We start from the raw sequence: 5,998 nt of genomic DNA, 5'->3' as shown, positions 1-5,998 counted from the left end.
CCAACTCTTTTACTCCGACGTCTTCTTTTGGTCCATAAAAAATCATCAAAAATTGGCACGTCAAATGGACTCCGTTTGGTATTCCTTTTCTATAAAACTCAAAAACAAGGATAAAACAGAAACAGGCACTGGGCTCTAGGTTAATAGGTTAGTCCCAAAAATCATATAAAATAGCATATAAATGCATATAAAACATCCAAGGTTGATAATATAATAGCATGGAACAATAAAAAGTTATAGATACGTTGGAGACATATCATATAGATGGATAAACGGTAAAGTAATATTTTTGGTATTTTGGTTTATGGAACGGAAAGTAAAAGATTACAAAGGAAGTAAATAGGAAACTAGAATTATGGATCGGAAACTTATATGATGGAAAATAGACCCGGGGGCCATAGGTTTCACTAGAGGCTTCTCTCAAGATAGAAAATACTACGGTGGGTGAACAAATTACTGGCGGCCAATTTATAGAAAAGCGCAAAGTTATGACGATATCTAAGGCAATGATCATGAATATAGGCATCACCTCTGTGTCAAGTAGACCGAAACGATTCTGCATCTACTACTATTACTCTCCACATTGACTGACTCCTGCCTGCATCTAGAGTATTAAGTTCATAACAACAGAGTAACACATTAAGTAAGATGACATGATGTAGCAGTATTAACTCAAGCAATATGATGAGAACCCCATCTTGTTATCCTCGATGGCAACAATACAATACGTGCCTTGCTGACCCTACTGTCACTGGGAAAGGACACCGCAAGACTGAACCCAAAGCTAAGCACTTCTCCCATTGCGAGAAAAACCAATCTAATTGGCCAAACGAAATTGATAGTTCGAAGAGACTTGCAAAGATATCAAATCATACATAAAAGTATTCAGAGGGGATTCAAATAATATTCATAGATAAGCTGATCATCAATCCACACTTCATCGGATCTCGGCAAACACACCGCAAAAAAGTATTACATCAAATAGATCTCCAAGGACATCGAGGAGAACTTTGTATTGTGAATCAAAGAGAGAGAAGAAGCCATCTAGCTACTAGCTACGGACCCGTAGGTCTGTGGTAAACTACTCACGCTTCATCGGAGAGGCAATTGTGTTGATGTAGAAGCCATTCGTGATCGAATCCCCCTCCGGTAGGATGCCAAAAAAGGCCCCTAGATGGGATCTCACAGGTACAAAAGGTTGCGGTGGTGGAAAAGTGGTTTCGTGACTCCCCTGGAAGTTATTAGGATATTTCAAAATATATAGGAGGAAGATCTGTGTCAGGGGGTCACCGAGGGGCCCACAAGGTCGGGGCGCGTCCTACCTCCATGGGCGCGCCCTCCACCGAGGTGGCGGAGGCTGGGAGGTGGAAGTGACGGGCATACAAATCAATGGAATGGATGGTTGTGTACCAGATGGAATGTCTTGGACTGGATGGCAGATATTTTATCGGGGTCACTTTTTTCCAACCTTTTTCTATAGGCGACTAATAGGCGCCGGCGCACCGGCCGAAACTCTCGGCCGGTCCAACGCAGGCCCTTGATTTGCTTAATGTATAACCGTCAGATCTTTCTTCTCCCCCTCCCTAGTAGTCGTCTTCCTCCCTGCCTCACCCCCGCATAAGGCTACCTCCTCCCCCGCGGTCTTAGCGAAGACGACGCCCGAGCTCGCTGTGACGCGCCGTCGGTCACCATCCCATCTCCCGTTGCAGCTTTTTTTTGATGCAGCTCGCCTCCGCCCACTCGTCGGTTCCAGCTCCGATCCACCCCCTGCTAGATGCCGATTTGCAACAATTCTACACATCAGTTGACAGAGACAAAAAAATAAGTGGGATTGCAACTTCGCTCACATTGGTCGCCGCCGTAGTTGACTTGCACCACCGTGCTCTAGCAAAGCAAAATCTCGCATCAAAAACTCAAATACATGGTTGAAGAAAAAAGAAGGCGGTTCTAGCAAAAATTAACGCCGGTTCTAGCAAACAAATTTCAGCAACAAAAAGTACGGTAATATGTTGAATCAAAAAATTAGCCGGTTGCAACAAAAAACGAAGCTGGTTCTAGCAAAAATTAACATCAGTTCCAGCAAACAAAAATTTCAGCAACAAAAAGTCCAGTAATCTGTTGAAGCAAAAGATTAGCCGATTCCAGCAAAAAATTACGCCGGTTCCAGCAAAAAATACCTCGCTACAAAAAGACTAGTAGAGGGTTGTAGCAAAAAAAGGTGGTTGAAGCATCCCTGGCCGCCGGTTGTAGCATCTACCGCGGCTGGTTGTAGCGTCTGCCATCGCTGGATCCAGCAAAATCCTCGATGTGCTACAACCCAGTCGCAACATCTCTTGGCGTTGGATATAGCACCCGTAATGGCCGATTCCAACATCTTCACTGCTCGAAGCTCACCGTATCACCCCCCGTTGCAGTCTTGCCAAGCCCCGCCGGAGGAGGAGGAAGCAGCCATGGCGGCAATGATTGTGAAATAGCAGTGGCCTAACAGCGCCGATGTGCGGTGCTCACAACACCGCTGCGCAGGGCTCCCCAGCACACATCTTCGCCTGAAAAATGCAGTCGCCGGCCATGGCGGGTTGAGAGATCGATGTGGGATGGGGATCCGTGGGATGGTGGCTGGTTGTTTGGATAAGAAAGATGAATAGATGAGAAAGGTGGAGAAAAGAAAGGGAAATGATTGAGTGGCGAAGAGAAGAAAGAAAAAGAAATAACGATATGTGAAGGCAAGACCTGTGACGTGTACGCGTGCGTGGCAAGGGACCAGCGGAATGGTTCGGCCAGCGCCCCGGCCAGAAACGTTTCCCTTTTCTATATGGCCCACTAGTCACTACATATTGAATTTCCTAAAAAATGAAATTATATATTGACTAGTCATTGCTTGCTGAAGACATGGCAAAATGGTGGGTCCCAAAGGGTCAAATGCGTCTCCTCGTCTGACGTGTTGAATTGGTGGATCACACAGAGGTAGAAACGGGCTTAAGAATACGACAACTCGTAGAGACAGGCCGCATGGCATTTAGCTAATTTCTTCGCAAACGGTAATGTCACATACCGAACTCAAGAAGCTTAAGTGATAGCCTTCGAATATATTAAACTGTTTGTGGCACGAACCAAATTTTCCCTATATATGTATATATGTGTAGGTGGGGATCTCTGCCCCGGCCCTGGGTGGTTAAAAAAAAGGGACCACTATTTCATATCTTTATATGGAATACTTATCTCACATCTAACTCATAAACTGTTTGATGCAAATCTTTACGATTCGTGTATGCAGCGCTTTATTTTTTTGTGCGTTGTTTGTTGTCCTGTTTCATCAGCTACGCTTTAAAAACATTTTCGTAGCCAATGTTTCTTTTGTTTTGGGGTAGCTAGCGTTTCATAAACCACGTTAGGTAGCATTTTTTTTCAGAAACGCCACGTTATGTAGCTGTGCTCGGCTTGTATAATTTTTCGTATGGGTCGTAGTCTATATAGATTGTTGTGTTCTTTTCATTTTTTGTCGTTTCTTCTTTCTCTTTTTTGTTTTTTGTTATTATTTGTTTAAATTATGAAGTATTTTAGTTCCATGTTTTTGTCTTCTATTTATATTTATATTTTCTCTTTTCCATTTCTTTTTCTTGGTTTTTTTGTGTTTATTTGTTTTAATTTCATGAAAAAAGAAATCACACTGTCATATGTTCGGTTTAAATGTCCTGCAAATCTTGATCACGGATTATTTTGTCATTGCATCCCGTGTCACATCGTGTGCCTGGTGTCTTCTTGTCGGCCTATTTGCGTGTGCGTCTTTTGTTGGGCCGTTTTTACAGCGTGATCTAGGGGTTCTGTTTCAGTTTGGTTTTGCTAATTGTCATCTGTGAGAGTTAATAATGTCTCATCTAACTCATAAACCGTTAGATATACGTGCTTCTGAGTCGCGTTTGTTGTCGTTGTGTCATGTTTTTTGTTCGTCCCTCGTGAAGCAGTGAGTCCTGATATGACTTTTTTTAGTGGCCATTTTTAAGTTTTGTGTATTGGCTTTATTTTGTGTGTTGTAGCTTTTTTGTGGAGGGTCATCTGTCTTTCTATTCCTTGTTTTGTTTTATTTTGGTTTGACTATTTATTAGAGGAGAGTGTAACTAGATTTTTTTTCTTTCGAATTTGATAACCTAATCTAGATGAGAGTTAGTGAAGTCTCATCTAAGTCTATAATCATCCGATTTGTTTAATGTTTGCACAAACTCGATCATGTGTGTCCATGTCAGCTTGTTCTTTTTTGTCGCATGTCCTCTTAACCCATTTTGTTTTGTGTCAAACTCATTCTCACGTTTCTTTTCACATAGGCCCATATATGTTGTTGTTTGGGAAGAGCGGCCCGTTTCTTTTTTGTTCATTTTCGTTGTGTGTTTTTATGGCCCGGTGGAGAATTTATAGAGTGCACCCTTGACTCGCAAAAGGATTCGTAGTTGTCAAGTTGCAAGTTCACCCTCGACTCACAACTGGACATGTGTTTTATCATTCTTCCTAGTTGTAAGTCCATGCTCGACTCGCAACTAGGATCGTAGTTTGTTATTGCCATAGTTTCAAGTCCACCCTCGACTCATAAATAGTATCGCGGTTTTGTGTAGTTGTCCCAGTTGCAAGTCCGCCCTTGACTCGCAACTAGGCATGTAGTTTGTTTCATCCCAGTAGCAATTTCACCTTTGACTCGCAACTGGTCTCAGTTGCAAATTCAGCCTTGACTTGCAGCTGAGCTCATATTTTTGTTATTGTCCCAGTTGTAGGTCCACCCTGAATTCGCAACTCATATTGTAATTTTTCTTAGTTGTCCGAGTTGCAATTCCATCCATGACTCGCAACTCGTATCATAGTTGTGTAGTTGTTTCGGTTGCAAGTCCATCCTTGAGTCGCAACTAGGTCCGTAGTTTGTTTCATCCGAGTTGCAAGTCCACCCTTGACTTCCAACTCGGCCTATGTTTTATTTTCATCTCATTTGCAGGTCCACCTTTGACTTGCAAATCAGCCCGTGGTTTCTTTAATCCTAGTTGCAAGTCACTCCTTGACTCGCAACTGGGCTCATAGTTTTTTAGTTGTCTCGGTTGTAGGTCCATCCTCGACTGGTAAATGGAGCCAGTGTTCTTTTTCATTTCAGTTGCAAGTCCACCCTTGACTCGCAACTGGGCCCATGTTTTGTTTCATCCCAGTTGCAAGCCGACCCTTGACTTGCAGTTTCGTAGTTGTCCTAGTTAGAAGTCCATCGTTGACTCGTAAATGGGCTCCTAGTTGTTCCAGTTGCAAGTTCACCCTTGCCTTGCAACTAGGTATGCGTTTTGTTTTCATCCCAGTTGCAAGTCTACACTCGACTCGCAACCGGGCTTGTAGTTTTCTATTGTGCTAGTTGCAAGTTCATCCTCGACTCGCAAGTGGTATCATAGTTTTGTGTAGTTGTCCAAGTTGTAAGTAGGTCCTTGACTCGCAACTAGGCCCATAGTTTTTGTTTTATCCTAGTTGCAAGTCCATCCTGGACTCGCAACTGGGCTCGTAGTTTCCTAAGTGTCCCTGCTGTCGTAGTTGTCCCAGTTGTAGGTCCATCCTCAACTCGCAACATGGCCCATAGATTCGCTGTTGTCCCGGTTGTCCATGTTTTTGTGTAGTTGTCCTAGTTGCAAGACCCCATCGACTCACAACTCATATTGTAGTTTTGTGCAGTTATCCCAGTTACAAGTCCACCCTCGGCTCGCAAATAGACATGTAGTCTATTTCATCTAAGTTGCAAGCACACTCTTGACTCACAACTTGACCTATGTTTTAATTTTCATCCCAGTTGCCGGTCCACACTTGACTCGCACTGGGCCTGTAGTTTGTTTCATCCCAGTTGCAAGTCGACACCTAGCTCGCAACTAGACTCGTAGTTGTCTCAGTTGCAAGTCAACCCTCGACTCGCAACAACGCTAGTAGTTGTCTTACTTGCAAGCCCACCCTCGAATCACAATTGGAGTCTGTGTTTTTTGTGCCAGTTGCA

The sequence above is a fragment of the Triticum dicoccoides genome, chromosome 7A, assembly GCF_002162155.2.
Source record: "Triticum dicoccoides isolate Atlit2015 ecotype Zavitan chromosome 7A, WEW_v2.0, whole genome shotgun sequence".
Classification (NCBI taxonomy): domain Eukaryota; kingdom Viridiplantae; phylum Streptophyta; class Magnoliopsida; order Poales; family Poaceae; genus Triticum; species Triticum dicoccoides.
The sequence above is the reverse complement of the archived record's forward strand: the minus strand, read 5'-3'. Positions refer to the sequence as shown.